Raw genomic sequence first — 19,065 nt, 5'->3', positions numbered from 1 at the left:
AGTGGGAGGTGCAAGACGGGAAGAGGGCCAGAGAGAAGGATAGGTGCTGGCGCTCACTGATACAGAACGTGCCTCTCACCACAAGATAAAACAACAAACTCCAAAAAAAAAATTGCCAACGAAACTTGAAAGAATCCAACAATGAGGCAAAAAATGGTCAAAGGTTCCGTGAGTGATTGCAGAACAGCAAAACCACCAGCATACAAAAAGCTCAAAAGAAATATGTATACTAAGGTAATAATAAGAGTGTAAGGTACCCTCAGTGCGCAGCATAAGCGACGGGAGAAAAACTCCTAACGCTTCAAGCGAAAAGGTAGAGGCTAAAGAGCCCCCACCTACACACCACCTACACGTTTTGAAATTAAATAACACAATACCAAACAAGTGCACAATGAACACAAGTGAAAAAATGGAATCGCAAACTGCAATCACTCAGGGAACCCCCCAGCCAACTCTCAGCAAAAAATCAACTTAGCTTGAAGTGTCTTCATTCAACATCCAAGGGTGCGGGAATAGCAAACCAGGTTGGTATTGTGTTATTTAATTTCAAAACGCACTATAGGTACCCCATGATGGTGTGTAGGTGGGGACTCTTTAGCCTCTACCTTTTCACTTGAAGCGTTGGAGTTTTTCTCCCGTCGTTTATCCTGTGCACTGAGGGTACCTTTTGAGCTTTTTGTATGCTGGTGGTTTTGCTGTTCTATCTGGTGCGGCGCCTCACCTCCTCTCCAGTGTACCGTGGCACACAGTTCTAGGCTAATGTGTCACAAACTTCTATCCAGTATATTGCTTTCAGATTTGAAAATTCATGTCATCTGAGATAGTGAGTTTGTAATAGTACTGAGTACTGTAAATGATGGCAGATAAAGACCTGTGTGGTCCAACCAGTTCGTCCAACAGTCTATTTTTTTTCCCCATTGATATTTCTGCCGCAGAAGTCTGGATTTTGAAAAAACAATGCTGTCAGCCAAACAACATACTTGGTTTTGAATTGTTTAACAGGTACCCCTCCATATGCTGAAGTTTAGCTCAGAGTTGTAAGATTGATATTGCAATGATTGAGAACATTACCGTATTTTCACGTAGAAAACGCGCACACGGGTATAGCGCGCGGAAAACACAAATTTATGTTCAGAAATTTTTATATACTGCGCATGCTCCCGACTCTCCCATCGCCGCCCGACTCTCCTTTCGCCCGCCCCGACTCTCCTCTCCCCCTTGAAATCCTGTCCCCACCCTGAAAGCCTGATGCCCCCCCCACTGACGTCCGATTCACCCCCCCGCAGGCCCGCTCGCACCCCCACCCCAAAGGACCGCTCGCACGCACCCCCACCCTGAAGGACCTCTCGCACCCCCACAGCCTCCCGACCCCCCCATCATGTAGAAGCTCCTACCGGTGTCCTGCTGCTTTCTCTTGGCGGTCCCGGCCCTTCCGTGAGCCCTGCGCCTGTGCTGCTTCCTCTTCCAGCAGTTCGCCCTTTCTCTAACGTCAAGCCCTCTTGCCCCGCCGACTTCCCGACACGATCGGGGCAAGAGGGAGCTCAAGCCCTCTTGCCCCCCTGACACGATCGGGGCAAAAGGGAGCCCAAGCCCTCTTGCCCCGCCGACTCCCCGACAATATCGGGCCAGGAGGGAGCCCAAACCCTCCTGGCCACGGCGACCCCCACCCCGCACTACATTACGGGCAGGAGGGATCCCAGGCCCTCCTGCCCTCGACGCAAACCCCCCCCCCCCCCAATGACCGCCGCCCCCCCCCCCAAGTACCTCCGACCGCCCCCCCAGCCGACCCGTGACCCCCCTGGCCGACCCCCACGACACCCCCACCCCCCTTCCCTGTACCTTTGTGTAGTTGGCCGGACAGAAGGGAGCCAAACCCGCCTGTCCGGCAGGCAGCCAACGACGGAATGAGGCCGGATTGGCCCATCCGTCCCAAAGCTCCGCCTATTGGTGGGGCCTAAGGCGCCTGGGCCAATCAGAATAGGCCCGGGAGCTTTAGGTCCCTCCTGGGGGCGGGGCCTTGGACACATGGTCGGGTTGGGCCCATGTGCCTCAGGCCCCGCCCCCAGGAGGGACCTAAGGCTCCCGGGCCTATTCTGATTGGCCCAGGCGCCTTAGGCCCCACCAGTAGGCGGAGCTTTGGGACGGATGGGCCAATCCGGCCTCATTCCGTCGTTGGCTGCCTGCCGGACAAGCGGGTTTGGCTCCCGTCTGTCCGGCCAACTACACAAAGGTACGGGGAAGGGGGGTGAGGGTCGGCTGTGGGGGCGGTCGGAGGTTCTTGGAGGGGGGGCGGTCGTTGTTGGGAGGGGGGTTTGCGTTGAGGGCAGGAGGGCCTGGGATCTCTCCTGCCCGTAATGTAGTGCGGGGTGGGGGTAGGGGGTCGCCGTGACCAGGAGGGTTTGGGCTCCCTTTTGCCCCGATCGTGTTGGGGGGGGGGGGGCAAGAGGGCTTGAGCTCTTTCTTGCCCCGATTGTGTCGGGGAGTCGGCGGGGCAAGAGGGCTTGACGTTAGAGAAAGGGCGAACCGCCGGAAGAGGAAGCAGCGCAGGCGCAGGGCTCACAGAAGGGCCGGGACCGCCAAGAGGAAGCAGCAGGACACCGGTAGGAGCTTCTACATGATGGGGGGGGTCGGGAGGCTGTGGGGGTGCGAGCGGTCCTTTGGGGTGGGGGTGCGAGCGGTCCTACGGGGTGGGGGTGCGAGCGGTCCTGCGGGGGAGGGGGGGAGGTAACGATGTAAAAAAAATTTTGTACAACGCACGCGCGTTATATGTGAGAAAATACGGTAGTATTTGATCCGATGGGCTTGACCCATACCATGGTCTCTAGCACTGGAGAAGGATTGTTACAATGTGTGTCTAGAGATGCATTTAAAGTATGTTGTTTGGCTGACAACATTATTTTTCAAAAGTACTTGTTTGCGTAAGCATTTATATAAATTTATTCTCTCAGTGATTTCTTGGGCAGAAGTCTACCTGGCACTGTCATCAGGTTCCAACTAATGGAGTTGCTGTTCAAGCTCACTCCAGCCTTTCTAATCCATCCCAAAGTATTGCAGTATCGAAGCCCTCTCCAGCCCCATTCCTATCATATAGTCATATACAACACATACATTGATCATGCAAGTCTGCTCAGTTTCAGTCCTAGTTCTTCAATCTATACCCTTCATTTTCTGATTACAGATCCTCTGTGTTTGTCCCACGCTATTTTGAATTATGTCACTGTTTTGCTCTCCCCCACCTCCTTGAGGAAGGCATTCCACCACCCTCTCTGTGAAAAATAATTTCCTAACATTACTTTTCTGTTATGTCCCTTCCAGATTCCATACGCTAGATCAGGGGTAGGGAACTCCGGTCATCGAAAGTCAGATTTTCAGGATTTCCCCAATGAGTATGCATGAGATCTATTTGCATGCACTGCTTTCAATGCATATTCATTGGGGAAATCCTGAAAACCTGACTGGATTACGGCTCTCGAGGACCGGAGTTCCCTACCCCTGCACTAAGTGTTCAATCCCAACCTGCAATCTGGAAGTTGCAGAAATCCACAAACGTTTTTGAGCACATGCTCCACCCCCCTTAGCCTGAGAGCTAGGTAAACATATCCAGTTAGAATTTCTGCAAGCAATCCATGTAGAAGACTCCGGCAGTTTCTTATTTTTTCACTTAGTTCGTTTCTCAGTGGCTTCAGTGTTTTGAGACACCTTCCCTGTCGGAGAAGAGGACACAGTCCTGCGGTGACGGACTGCAGCTTCACAGAGGAACTCTGGTGGACCTGTGGAGCCAGCCTGCTATGTGCCACTGCCACCCTTCTTGGAATACCCTGGGTCCCTTCTCTTGGGAGTCTGCTTGCCGATGATCTTGTTACAAGTTTCAAGGCACAACCATGTGGTATAGAAGCCGTGGGAGTGGAGATTATAGTTGGTGTCTGACTGACTGGCAGTCTGAAGATCCTCAACTCTAAGCATTTGGTGCTGTTTCTGAGTCAGAAAGTTCTTTTTTTCCACTCAGCTGCTTTAAAATCATTGACGGGCAAAGGCACTACAGAACTGTGAGTACACCTCCGTTATCTCCTATGGGAACTTCGAGGGTACCTTGTGAAGAGTTTTAAATCACATTTTTCACAGTTACTGAGAGTAGGGTTCAAGTCGCCTGCCTCCCCAGACCCCAAATCGCTATTTTTATTATTTTAGAGTTTTCGTTGTTTTGCCATTTTTGGCGCAAATTCGCTGGTTGACTTCCCAGCCCCTAATCTGCTGCATATGTGCAGTGATTGCACCGAATTGGCATCAGATCAGTGACCATGTACTGTGTGCCATAGCACACAGGGGGAGGGGCAGGAACTTCAGATTTGGCTTCCTCCACATACTCTAGGGCTGGGGAGCTGACCTGGGCCTGTGACTTCAGGAAAAAATATCTTCCAGAGGTCCTGCTGGCATCTGGCGCAAAATGCCTGTGTTCCGAGTCTGGGGACTTGTGGTGGAGCGCATGTGTCTCGGCTCCCTGCCATGGTTGCGGGGTGTGACTTTTCACCGGAATTTATTCGGCTTCTCTGGAAAGCGTATTCTGTGGACCCAGCTCGTTCATTGCAGCTGGCAGGCACATTGGAACTGTTTTGGCGTGTTGCACTGGCAGCAGAGCTTCCTGTTTGGGAGCCCTCCTGTCCTGCAGTGGCAGACATCGATTGCATCAGTTGTCATTCAGATATTATGCCCATGCTGTCATAAGAACATAAGAATAGCCTTACTGGGTCAGACCAATGGTCCATCAAGCCCAGTAACCCGTTCTCACTGTGGCTAATCCTGCTTCTATTTTGGATCTGGCTGATACCATTGCCGGGAGTAGTCACCTCAGCCACGCTGAGAGTCTGGATTTGGTGGAGGACTCTTGCTGCTGCTGGGTCAGACCAGTGGTGCGCTCCGCTCACGCGGCGGCCCTTAGGTCAAAGATCAGTGCCCTATTTGAGTCTAGTCTTACCTGTGTATGTTCTGGTCCAGCAGGAACTTATCTAACCTTTTCTTGAATCCCTTTGCTTTCCCCTATAACAGCCTCTGGAAGAGCATTCCAGATTTACAGGAGGTGAGTCTCTCTTTCAAATGAAGGAAGTTAAGAGATGGGCTCAAAAGTAATAAGAATATACTTATTTACAGAAAGGGTGGAAGATGCATGGAATAGTGTCCTTGTGGTGGAGATGAAGACTATCTGAATTCAAGTTAGTGTGGGACAGACATGTGGGTTATTGGATGCTGTGGAGGGGCAGACTGGATGGGCCCGTTTGGGCCTTTATCTGTTGTCATGTTTCTATGTTTGTATCCCTAATTGATCCATTTGCTATACTAAATGGATACTAAATAAATTGGGGAAAAATCTGATTATCCCAGGACAAGCAGGCAGCTTATTCTCACAGATGGATGACATCATCCAAAGAGCCTGGTACGGACAGTCCTAAAGTTAACTTCTTTTGAAATCTCTAGATGGCCTGGGGAGGGGAAGGGGGAACCAAGGAGGACCTGGAAAGAAAAATTTTAAGATTTGTAAGGATGAGGAAAATAAAGTGAAAGAAAAATGTAAAAATGGGAGGAAGTAAATTAAGACTGGGAAGCTTGAATGTGAAGGGGCTTAATATACCACGTAAACACCAATTATTATTGAAAGAAATGGACAGATATGTTATGTTCAAGAAACACATTTACAAAAATTGAGAGAAAAGATCTTTCAATATCGAGATTACCCGGTTTGAATCTGGGCTTCTAATAAAAAGGAGAAAAAGAAAGCAGGGGTGGGGATATTATTTGCTAAACATTTAAAAGTTATCACAAAAGGTGAATGGAGAGATGAGGGTGGGAGTTGGATTATATGGGTGGGTGAGTTGAATGGGGAGAGGATGACTGATGAATTTTTATGCACCAAATGTTAATCAAGGGAAATTTTTTGAAGAATCAAGAAGGACCTTTGCTTGTAGGGGAGGATTTTAATTTAGTGTTGGACCCCCGTTGGGGCTCTACAGGCAGTAAGGGTGATAGGCTTAAAAAAGATAGGAAACAATTAAAAAACTTTCTAGAAGTATTAAATCTAAACAGATGGGTGGCGGACTACATCTGTTAGGAAGGGAATATACTTATTACTCCCCACCTCATGATGTTTATACATGTATTGATATGATATGTTTGGATGGGGGGTAAACTTATTGATGCCAAGATAGAGGAAATTAGTTGGTTGGACCATGTCCCAATATTGGTTGTACTATGCCCCAATATGGTTGGATTTATCAATTGGACATCCAAGGGTAGAGATGCGGTATTGGAAATTAAATAATAATCTTTTAAAAGACTAAGATAATTCAAAAGAAATCTCTAGACGGCCTGTACCGCACATGCGTGATTGCCTTCTCACATATTGTTGGCTCGTGGGGTCATCAGTTCCTAGTTTTTCACGGAGGTTGGAGTTATTCCATGTGTGTGTGTTTTGTTTTGTTGTTTTTTTAATTTTCCCCTTGGTATATTCCCTGTTTTTTTTTTATTAGTTATTCTATTGGTATCTTCTTTTTTTTTTTTTTTCTTTTGCTTTATAAATTTCTTATTTTCTTCGGGTTTTTGACCGTCTTTCTAGCACCAAGTTGAACCTTTGGCTCCCCTACCGCCCTTCCTCAAGCTGGGAGCATTCGGGAGTTTCCATATATTTTTGCCTTGGCACAATAGCTACTTTTTGATTTAGCTTCAGCGATTTTTCCCTTCCATGTTGAAGCCTTTCATTGGGTTCAAGAGATGCTCTCGGTATAACAGGGATCAGTCACTGACCTCTCCACAAGTGGTATATTCAGTACTTTGGTCTTGAGCATCGAGTCAACTCTTGAACTCGCTGCTTAACCCTTCAAAAATGTTCCCTGAAGGCTCAATGTCTCAAACAGAAGAAACTCTTTGTCTCCTCCTCGACGATGTCTGCAATGGATCCTCCCGGACCTTTGGTCCCAGCATCATCCATCCATGTCAGCACCACCCTTGACATCGGATTTGGTTTCATCAGTTCTCCATCCTAAGAAACCAGCTTTACCTTCCCATCAGCATCAAGTAAGTTGATGTGTGCCAAACAGCTTTAAACTAGAAGTGATGGGGCAGGGTGATCAATGCCCCCAGGTAAGTATAAGCCCTCAGGTAAGTAAATCACTGAATACCTCTAAACAGATGGGAAAAGGGGGCAATGTCTGAAAAGCAGTATAGGGTCATTCCATGTCAAGTGGACCAATACTGAAAACTACCCACGCTCGACCGCGTTGAAATCCAACCAAATTTGTGTTGTCTAGGGTCTCAAATGAAACTCTGCAAAATTTTTTGGATCTATCTCAATTTGGTCAGGCGCTAGGGATGGTTGAACAAAAGCAATCGATCCACTCCCATGCCTCGTGTGACCTAAAACACCAACTTTGCTTAAGCACTGTGGCAAAAGAAAATTACCTAGGGAGTCTGAAATTTTGCAGTTTGGTACAAGATCTTGTGACAAGTTTCTGTGCCAAGTTTGAAATCTTTTGCGAACGTGCTTCCATGTTGGGATGCCTTAGTGCAGTGGTCGGCAAACCACGTCTCACGAGCCACATGCGGCTCTTTAGCCACTTGAGCACGGCTCTGCCAGTAGCCAAAATTTTCCTGCACAGAAGGGCCCCAACACAGCAGCTGTTCTTACAAGTTGCTGGCAGCTGCCCCGAAGTTTTCCCTCTGCCGTAATTTCCTGTTTCTGACAGGGCAGATCGCCGCAGAGGGAAAGCCTCAGGGCAGCTGCTGGCAGTTTGAGAACAGCTCCATCAGAGCCGAATTAAAGTATAGGGTCCAAAATGGTCAGGGGGGCCCGCCAGTGCGATGCTTTAGGGCCGTAAGGGCATCTCCCTCACCTTTGCTGGATTTGCAGCAGAGTAATTGCCTGGCCTCCTCAGCGTCATCGTCCTGAGCCCCTCCCAGCATCAGTGACATGGCAGAGGGAACCACCAGCAGAAGGCCGCAAACTGCAAAGCAGCCTGTTTAGAGTGTTGTGGCTGCCGACAAGTGCTGGAGGGAGGTTTGTCGGTCAGCGGGATTCGCATGGGAGGGAGAGCTAAATGTTCCTTTTCAGAGGGGCCCCGGTTACATGGAGAGAAGTGGTCTGCCCTGGGTGCTCCAAGGCCTGGCATCTTTAACTTCTTCGGGCAGCAACAGCGTTTACAATTAGTTGCTGTTGCCGGCTTCGGGCCTTCTTCTCTGCCGAGTCCTGCCTACTTCCTGTTTCCATGAAGGCAGACCCATCGGAGAAGAAGGCCCGAAGTCGGCAACAGCAGAAAATTGTGAATGCTGCTGCCTGAAGAAGTTCATGACGCCTGTCCTTGGAACACCCGCTTAGGGGCTACACTACCATCCGGGGATGGGGTGACAGAAGGAGGAAAGGGAGTAGAGGGGGAGAGAATTGCTGCATCCAACTGGAGGGAAAAGGAAGGAATGAAAGGAGATGCCAGGGCTTGGAGGGAAGGGAGGGAGGAAGAGATGCCAGGGCATGGGGGAAGAGAGGGAGGGAGATATGCCAAGACATGGAGGGAAGGAGGAAGGTATGCCAGACCAAGGGAAAAGGAAGGAGGAGATGTCAGAGCATGGATGGGGAGGGATAGATGAAAGGAAAGGAGAGAGATGCCAGGGAATCAGGGAAGGGAAGGAGACAGATGCAAGACCGTGGGGTGGTCTTATATGTAAGGAAATACATGGGAGCCACATGAGCAGAAGGTTGCAGCTACTACCACCAAGCACTTTGTGGATGTTCTTGGTTCTCATACAACTCAAACTTGTCATGTACGCCACTTATTGGACTGTAACACTACCTTACTTGCTGTCTACATTGAACTAAGCCTTTCAACACTACAACTCGTCTGTTACTCTCCTTCAGTTCCAACAGACTAGGAAATCCTGGTAATCAAGAGGACACTCTCCCTAGTTAGTGGACTGTATATCATTCTGTCATGCTCGGGCTAGGCTGCCACTGGAAGGTTGTGTTGCAGCATGCAAAGTTAAAAAAATAAAATAAAAAGCAGCCTCAGTAGTTCACTCCATTCCTCTCCCATTGAATACATTTCAGAATCAGACTTTTTAAAAAATCCATAATCCTATTTCTGTCTGAAGACTAATGCTAGTTGAGAGAGTTGGTTCGACCAAGCAGTTCTACAAAACTTATTCTATTTATTTGTCAGTTTCCCTCCATCCCATTCCTGGTATCTAGGGAGTCCCATCTGAGAGAATATGCTACCTGCTTGTCCTGGGATAAAGCACATTTATGACCTTCAACAGGTGTTATCCAGGGACAGCAGACAGATACTCTCATAACCCTCTCTCCTTCCCTAGTTGGCTTCTTAGCTTGTATACTGAACTGATGACCCCATGAGCTGATGTCAGATGGGAAGGCACTTGTGCATACGTGGTAGGGTCATCTAAAGACTTCTAAGAAATTAAAGTAACAGTATACTTTAGGACTGTACATACCAGGCTCTGTGGATGACGTCATCCATCTGTGAGATTATTTGCCCTGCTGTCCCTGGATAACACCTGTTTTAGGTAAGTAACTGTGCTGTTTCTACATATTTCAAACTGTGATTTCATAAAGGTAAGATTCATTATCCCAGGACAAGCAGGCAGCATATTCTTAACGCATGGGTGACGTCACCGACGGAGCCCTCGGTACGGACCTTTTTAACTAGAAGTTTCTAGTTGGCCGCACCGCGCGTGCGCGAGTGCCTTCCCGCCCGACGGAGGAGTGCGTGGTCCCCAGTTTTTTTCGTTTCCGCGGAGCGAAGAAGACGCGTGTGTTTTTCAACGGCCGTTGAACTCACTTTTTTGCCTTCCCGCTCGCGAATTTTTTCTTATTTTATTTGTATTCACCTTCGGGTTTCTTTTCTTTTAGTTGCAAAAAAAAAAAAAAAAAAAACTTTGATTTTTTCTATCTTTTTTCGTTTTGCCCCGGCGGGGCCTGTTGCCATTATCCAGGCCTCGGGATTCGATTTTGCGGAGGCTGTTTTCCCCTTCATGCCCCCGCAGGTCGGTTTCAAGAAGTGCCAGCGGTGTGCACGCCCGATCTCCCTCACTGACCCACACAATTGGTGTTTACAGTGTTTGGGGCCAGAGCATCGGGCGGACTCCTGCACCCGCTGTGCCACTCTTAAAAAGCGGACGCTTAAAAACCGAAAAATCCAACAAGATCTGTTGTTCGGCACCGGGTCGACCATGGAATCCTCGACTTCGACAGCGGTACCACAGAAATCGGCACCGTCGGCTTCGACGACGCCCGACCCCACATCGGCGCCACTGGCGCAAGGTAAGCCGGCTAAGAAGCCTACCCCTTCCCTCGAGCGCCCACCAGCCACAGTGGCGACACCGACCCTGCCGGCCTCGAGCCGAGCCCGAAAGCGCTCCGTCCCGATTTCGGTGAGTGCCTCATCATCGGCCTCCTCATCACCGGGACGTAGAGCGGCACCTAAGGAACCGAAGAAAAAGAAAGCGGTTCCGGTGCCTCCCCTGGATGACCGAATTGCGGCCATCCTCCAGGGTCAACTGCAAGACCAGCTGAAACGTCAGCTCGAGCAACTGTTGCCTACTATCCTGGCACCGCTCCTTCCGGTACCAGACCGGCCCGAGCCCCGTACCGAGCCACCGGTGTCCACCCCATCGGTACCTATTAATACCTCCATGCCGATTCTCTCGGCCCAACATGCCACTGCGGATCCTCCTCGGGACCGAGCGGAGCACCATTCTTCCCGGGACCGGGACCGACGCCGGTCCTCTTCCCCCGGTACCGTTTCGGTACGCTCTGGGAAATCTTTGTCCAAGACTCACCATACCGACCCTTCCACCCCGGTGTCGCGTCATGCACACCCGGAGGTCCGGGACCCAGACTTGTGGGAAGAGTCTCCCCCCGGTACCGAGGAAGATCTCTCCTCCTCTGATGAGGATCCCTCAGCTCCTGATGCCACCTCCAGGCCTGAGCAATCCTCCTTCTCAAAGTTTCTCAGGGAGATGTCTGCCGCCCTATCCCTCCCTCTGGAATCAGACTCCAAGAAATCCCAAGCCTTTCTAGAGGCTCTGGATTTTGAGCAACCTCCCAAGGAGTTTCTTAAACTACCCGTGCATGACATCCTACGGGAGACTTTCTATAAAAATTGGGAAAACCCCCTTACAGTACCTGGGGCCCCACGCAAGTTAGATAACCTTTATAGGGTTATCCCTATTCCAGGATTCGATAAGTCACAACTTCCCCATGAGTCCCTCCTGGTTGAATCCACCTTAAAGAAGACTCAGGGCTCCAGTGTCTATGCCTCCACCCCTCCTGGCAGAGAGGGTAAAACCATGGACAAGTTTGGCAAGAGGCTCTATCAGAATGCCATGTTGGCCAACAGGGCGAACAACTATTCCTTCCATTTTTCATTCTACATGAAACACTTGGTCCAGCAGTTGTCAGCCCTCCAGAAGTATCTCCCAGAGAGGAAGATCCCACTTTTTCAGCAACAAATCTCTGGTCTCCTCCAATTGAGAAAGTTCCTGGTCCGCTCGATATATGATTCCTTCGAGCTTACCTCCCGTGCCTCTGCCATGGCTGTAGCCATGCGCCGCCTGGCCTGGCTGAGAGTCTCAGACTTGGACATTAATCACCAAGATCGTCTAGCCAACGCCCCTTGTCTTGGGGATGAACTGTTTGGAGAGTCCCTGGATTCCACCACCCAAAAACTCTCTGCGCATGAAACTAGGTGGGACACCCTGATTAAACCAAAAAAGAAGGCTCCGCCTACACGTCCTTACAGGCCTCAAACCTCATACCAGCGCAGATTCTCAGCCAGACCACTCAACCCGCCTTCCCAACAGTCTCGGCGGCCACGGCAGCAACATCACCAGGCGCAGGCACGTTCTCAATCCACTCAACCTAACAAGCCTCTGCCTTCTGCTAAGCCGTCTCAGCCCTTTTGACTCTTCTCTCCAGGGCATAGCCAGTCTTCCACCTTCGCTACCTCTTCCACAACCAATCGGAGGTCGTCTCACCATTTTCTCCAGCCGTTGGGAGGTCATCACATCGGACCAGTGGGTCCTCAACATCATCCACCACGGCTACTCTCTCAACTTCCAGACTCTTCCACCGGACAACCCTCCCGTAGAGTCTGCTTCTCATTCATCTCAAATCCCCCTCCTCCTGAGGGAGGTTCAATCCCTCCTTCTTTTCAATGCCATCGAAGAGGTCCCTCCAGAACAAAGGGGTCAGGGATTCTACTCCCGCTACTTCCTGGTACCCAAAAAGACAGGAGACCTCCGTCCCATTCTCGATCTCAGGAACCTCAACAAACACCTCGTCAAGGAGAAGTTCAGAATGCTTTCCCTTGCCACGCTCTACCCTCTTCTCTCTCAACACGACTGGCTATGTTCCCTGGACCTCAAGGAGGCCTACACTCACATCTCCATCAATCAGACTTCTCGCCGCTACCTGCGTTTCCAGGTACACCACCATCACTATCAGTACAAGGTGCTTCCCTTTGGCCTCGCCTCATCTCCCAGGGTATTCACCAAGTGCCTGATAGTGGTAGCGGCCTTCCTCCGGTCTCACAACCTCCAAGTGTTCCCCTACTTAGACGATTGGTTGGTGAAAGCACCGTCGCCTCAACTTGTGCTACAGGCTACTCATCACACCATCTCTCTCCTCCATCTCTTGGGGTTCGAGATCAACTACCCCAAGTCGCATCTGCTTCCCACCCAGCGACTTCAATTCATCAGAGCTGTTCTGGACACCACTCTAATGAGGGCTTTTCTTCCCTCCGATCGTCAGTGGACCCTGCTCCATCTCTGTCGTCAGGTCCTCATGCATCCCACCATTCCTGCCCGACAAATGATGGTCCTCCTGGGCCACATGGCATCGACAGTTCATGTCCTTCCTCTGGCACGCCTCCATCTCCGGACACCTCAATGGACTCTCGCCAACCAATGGTCACAAACGACGGATCTTCTTTCTCATCCCATCTCTGTGACATCATCTCTTCAGCAATCTCTCCAATGGTGGTTGAACTCCTCAAATCTTTCCAGGGGTCTACTCTTTCATCTGCCCCCTCACTCCATGACCATCACCACAGATGCCTCCCCCTATGCGTGGGGAGCCCATCTAGGGGATCTACGCACCCAGGGTCTTTGGACCCCACAAGAGCGTCAGCATCACATCAATTTCCTGGAACTCAGAGCCATGTTCTACGCTCTCAAAGCGTTCCAGCATCTTCTCTGCCCCCAGGTTCTTCTCCTGTGCACAGACAATCAAGTCGCCATGTACTACATAAACAAACAAGGCGGCACCGGATCTCGCCTCCTTTGCCTCGAGGCCCTACGCATCTGGACCTGGGCCACGGCCCGCAATCTTTTCCTCAAGGCGGTCTATATCCAGGGCGAACAGAACTCCCTGGCCGACAATCTCAGCCGCATACTTCAACCTCACGAGTGGACACTGGATCCTCCAACACTCCACTCCATCTTTGCTCGATGGGGCACTCCGCAGGTGGACCTCTTTGCAGCACCTCACAATCATCAGCTGCCCCAATTCTGTTCAAGACTCTTCTCTCCTCATCGTCTGGCACCAGATGCATTCCTGCTCGATTGGAAGGATCGGTTCCTGTATGCCTTCCCTCCACTTCCTCTGATGTTGCGGACCTTGTTCAAGCTCCGCAGGGACAGGGCCACCATGATTCTCATCGCCCCTCGATGGCCACGACAACACTGGTTCTCCCTCCTGCTCCAACTCAGCTCCAGGGAGCCCATTCCTTTTCCTGTGTTTCCTACTCTACTTACACAGCAGCATCAATCTCTACTACATCCCAATCTGTCTTCGCTCCACCTGACAGCTTGGTTTCTCTCGGGCTGACCTCTCCAGAGAATCTATCTCAGCCTGTCCGTCTCATTTTGGACGCCTCCAGGAAACCGGCCACCCTCCAATGTTACCATCAGAAGTGGACCAGGTTCTCCTCCTGGTGTCTGCGGCATCATCAGGATCCCACCTCTTTGGCGGTGGAATCTGTACTGGACTATTTGCTCTCTCTGTCCAATGCTGGTCTCAAATCTACCTCCATCAGAGTCCACCTCAGTGCCATCACTGCATTTCACGAGCCTATCCTCGGAAAACCCCTCACGGCTCATCCTCTGGTTTCCCGGTTCATGAGAGGTCTCTTCAATGTCAAACCACCTCTGAAGCCTCCTCCTGTCGTCTGGGACCTGAATGTGGTTTTATCAGCTCTCATGAAACCTCCTTTTGAGCCTCTTGCCTCAACTTCGCTCAAATTCCTTACCTGGAAGGTGCTTTTCCTGATTGCCATCACCTCTGCCAGGAGGGTTAGTGAGCTGCATGCACTGGTCGCTGATCCACCTTTCACTGTTTTTCACCATGACAAGGTGGTCCTGCGCACCCATCCTAAATTTCTTCCTAAGGTGGTCTCAGCTTTTCACCTCAACCAGTCCATTGTGTTGCCTGTCTTTTTCCCTAAGCCCCATTCCCATCCTGGGGAACAGGCGCTGCACACACTGGATTGTAAGCGTGCCCTAGCCTACTATCTTGACCGTACCAGGGCTCACCGCTCCTCTCCTCAGCTTTTTTTATCTTTCGACCCTAACCGTATGGGTCATCCTGTCTCCAAACGAACGCTTTCCAATTGGCTTGCTGCCTGTATTGCGTTCTGCTATGCTCGGGCCGGTCTGTCACTGGAAGGTGCTGTCACGGCACACAGAGTCCGAGCTATGGCTGCTTCTGTGGCTTTCCTCCGCTCCACGCCCATCGAGGAAATCTGCAAGGCGGCCACTTGGTCCTCAGTTCACACGTTCACTACTCACTACTGTCTGGATGCCTTCTCCAGACGGGATGGACACTTCGGCCAATCTGTGTTACAAAATTTATTTTCCTAATGGCCAACCATCCCTCCTCCCTCTTTGTTAGCTTGGAGGTCACCCATGCGTTAAGAATATGCTGCCTGCTTGTCCTGGGATAAAGCACAGTTACTTACCGTAACAGGTGTTATCCAGGGACAGCAGGCAGATATTCTTACGTCCCACCCACCTCCCCGGGTTGGCTTCTTAGCTGGCTTATCCTAACTGGGGACCACGCACTCCTCCGTCGGGCGGGAAGGCACTCGCGCACGCGCGGTGCGGCCAACTAGAAACTTCTAGTTAAAAAGGTCCGTACCGAGGGCTCCGTCGGTGACGTCACCCATGCGTTAAGAATATCTGCCTGCTGTCCCTGGATAACACCTGTTACGGTAAGTAACTGTGCTTTTTAAGCAGTTTCTTAAGATAGCTTTAGATTCAACATGTGAAAATGCATACCGTATTTTTTTGATCCATTAGATGCAATTTTTCCACCCCCAAAAAGGGGGTTTCTCCGGCGGTCCTGCCCTTCCCTCCTGCTGACTCCCAAACTAGTTGCAGCAGCGTCGGAGCTTGGTCACTAGCAGTTTGAAAAAAAAATAAAAATCTACCCCTTAAAATTGTCACGCCCTATTTAATTTCTTTGTTTTTGGAATCTCTATGCTGCTTTCTCTTTAATATGAAGCTTCCAGAGCTGTCAATAAACATGTCATAAACTCCAGATTGTGTCTCGATCATGCTTTGTGATATTCAACTAATGAGGTATTAGTTAACAAAATGTAATTGGAGCATAATGAAACAACTTGGCTAAAACAGATTTCATAAATTTTGATTATATAAAGTAAAAAAAAAACAACAACCATGTTCAAGAACAAACTTCCCCAAGTTAACTCTCCCCCCTCCTTTCTACTCTTCATATCTGATCCCTTTTTATCCTCCCACTCCATTAAACAAATAAAATATACAAGGGTCATATCATAAATAATGCACACTATTCTTTTTTTTTTTTTTTTTCAAGTATTTCTTTATAATCTTTCAATATATAATCCCTTCTTTACAATGACAGACAGAGTCCCAACATCCGGGAAGCTTCATTATTTCATCCAAGGCACCATTTTAGTTCAGTTGCCATATTCGTGTAGTTTTTCAATGACATTCCCTATGTGCGGACGAGCGTTGTCGTGAAGAATGATTGGCTCAGCCAAGAGCAACTGAGGTCGGGTTTTGTGCATTTTTTTGCAAAAAGCCACGATAATACACTGCTGTGACACTTCTTCCACATAGAACTTTGTGATGATGATACCTTCATGATCATAAGCAAAAATCATCATTTGTTTAACTTTTGATTGAGCTCGTCAAAAGTTTGGTCGTGGGGAAGATGGAGCTCTCCACTTATCACTGAAAAACTGTGCGAATACCTCATGCTCCAGACATGAGTCCACTAGACTTTGACCTTTTTCCAAAGTTGAAACAACCTATGCATGGACATCGTTTTGCATCTCTGGAAGAGCTTTCTTCCGCCGGTACCCGAGCCATTCGGCAACTGAACTAAAATGGTGTCTTGGATGGAATAATGAAGCTTCCCGGACATTGGGACTCGGTCATTATAAAGCAGGGAGACTATTGATTTATTTGTTATATTTACATAACAAAAACACAAGTATATCCAATTCAAACATAGCATATAAATGCTCATCAAATAAAGTCAAAGGCAATAGTTTATCAATTATCAAGTCCACATTAAATGGCCGAGGGTGCCAAAGCTTTAAAAAAACAAAAGGTAAAGTAACAAAGTTTAGCATCTTGGCAGGCTAAGAGATGTGGCACATTCTTTAAATCATCAATTACACTCTCCAGCAAGCAAATAATAATTTAAGAAACTATCTGCAAAGGTTTATCTCTAAGAAAATCTTCTAACTGGGCCCAGAAACATATATTTGTCACTTGCAAATGAAATAAGGCATTTACAAGGGAATTTTAAGAAGGTCACGCCCACCACTAAGGCCTTGGGCCTAAGCAATAGAAACTGCTTCCTCTTTTATTTGAGTCTGCTTAGAAACATCAGGAAATATTAACACTTGTTGGCCACAAAACAGAGCTTGTTTCTTAGTAAAGTACAACTTCAAAATAACCTGTATCTTTAGTTCTGTTTTGAAAGCTACCAAGAGTGTAGCATATTTTGTAATTGTGTTCTTAGAGGCCTCAAGAGAATGAGACAGATCCAAACTGTCTGGCGATACTAGTTTATCTATTTTCCCCCTCATCTACCACCTCCCTAGAAGCCCTCGGAATGTAAAAGAGATTATCAAGCTCAAAGGTATCCACATTAGAGTATTGCAAAATCTTCCTCGTATACATTCTTAAAAGCTCCAATGGAGATAGGTAATAAGTGATGGGAAAATTTAAAAAATGAAGATTTTAGCTCTCATATAATAGTTCTCCATTTTTTTCCATTTTTGTATGAACTATTATACTATCTTAAATACTGGCAGAGGCAGTACTCTGTAAATTATTCACTGATTTATCCAATTTATCTAATTTATTTCCTAGCTCTGTTATTCGAGTTTCATGCTCATTAATTTTAACTGCTGTATCAGAGGAGAACTGGCATAAATTCAAAACTGTATTTTGCAATGAAGACTCAATTCTATTAACAGTTAACCATACATCATTTAAAGTGACTACTTTTTCTTTAGGGAGAACATTCAGGCTTGGCTCCACAACCATTTGTACAGGAGTCAAACCTTTTGTTCCCATAATACCAGATTGATCTGAAATACTAAGTCTAGTTATATCAGACAGTTGTAAGGAGGAGGTTACATCCTCAACCTTGGAAAGTGTCTCTACTCTTCCAACAAAGCTTAATGGCTGGGGAGGTGGTGATGGCTCCCCTAAGGAGAGGGAAGCAGACTGTATACCTAAAGTTACCTGCTCTTCCAACTGTGGCAATGAGGAAACCATAAGGTGCTGATCCATTGGGCCCACACCTGAGGCTAATAGATGGATTTTCGCCTTTCTTTTGCCCACGGTGGAAGGAATTGATAAGTCCGCTCCCGGTTCCTCACGGGCTCCAAAGGGGCTCAAAAGGGGCGTGTCCTGCCCCTTTGGCCATGCGACTGCGGGCCGCAAACTGCGGCTTCCCTTGATTTTTAAAGAGCCTCAAAGGATCCTCTCGGTGCACTGGACGCCGGGACTGCTGTGGGGGCTACCTGCCTCCGATGAAATGAAAAGTTCTGCTGGCGGCACTGGCGACTTGCAGGAAGACTATATTGAAGGATTGTAAGGAAATACTTGTAAAAAAATAAAACATGTAAATTTTAAAAAATAGTGTGCATTATTTATGAAATGACCCTCGATAAAAATAAACTGTGTAAGAGGCCTGGACTCTTAAAGCCTGCTAACTTTTATAAATGGGAGAAACTCACAACCCTGCCCTTTGAGCATCTCAATTTATAAATCATTATTACACTTCTGTCTCTCAACAACAGAAAAAGCTTTATTTGGTTTCCTTATTACTGTAGCTTTTCAATTGGTTGTCATTGGAAATATAACTCATATTATCCCAGGACAAGCAGGCAGCATATTTTCACATGTGTGTGACATCTTTCAAGAATTTAAGAAAGCTCGTGACTGAATGCACTTCGCATGCACAAGTGCCTTACCGATCAGGCGCGCATCTCCTCAGTTTTATGTTTTCCGCGGAGCTAAGAAGTCATCTATTGAAATGCTATTCATTTTTGCCTTGCCTTCCCACTCACGCGTATTTTAATTAATTTAATTTTATTATATTTCTTTCTCTTTTTTTCTTTAAAAAAAAGGAAAAAGAGAAGAAAAATTACAAGTTTTTTACTTTTTTTTTCCTCGCAGGCCCTTTGGTGGTGGGGCCTTTTCACATCACTTCAGCCTCGGATTAAATTTTGTCTGTGACGGTTCCCCCGTCGATATCTTGCCTGTTTTTGGGATCTTCTTTACTTGAAGACGTCACAGAGGACTGTGTTGCAAGTCATTCTGGCATTGAATCCATTCATGCTGACTTTTCAGCGACCACCTTGACGACTCGCCTATTTTTCAGTGAGGGTTGCATTTTATCCATAGCTCCCTCTTTAGGAGAGTCGTGACACTAACGGTACTAGCAGAGAAGCCTAAAAAGTACCGGTGTCTTACTAACATGTGCCACCAATATGTCAGTCAGTATCG

General features: G+C 48.2%; 1 protein-coding gene across 3 annotated transcripts in view; it reads left to right on the top strand.

Moving 5' to 3' along the window:
* The window catches only part of TBCB (tubulin folding cofactor B), a 90,130-nt gene that overhangs the window by 11,575 nt on the left and 59,490 nt on the right, over window positions 1–19,065 (top strand). The window lies entirely within an intron of this gene.

This window comes from Geotrypetes seraphini, chromosome 8 (genome assembly GCF_902459505.1).
Source record: "Geotrypetes seraphini chromosome 8, aGeoSer1.1, whole genome shotgun sequence".
NCBI lineage: Eukaryota > Metazoa > Chordata > Amphibia > Gymnophiona > Dermophiidae > Geotrypetes > Geotrypetes seraphini.
The sequence above is the reverse complement of the archived record's forward strand: the minus strand, read 5'-3'. Positions and strand labels throughout refer to the sequence as shown.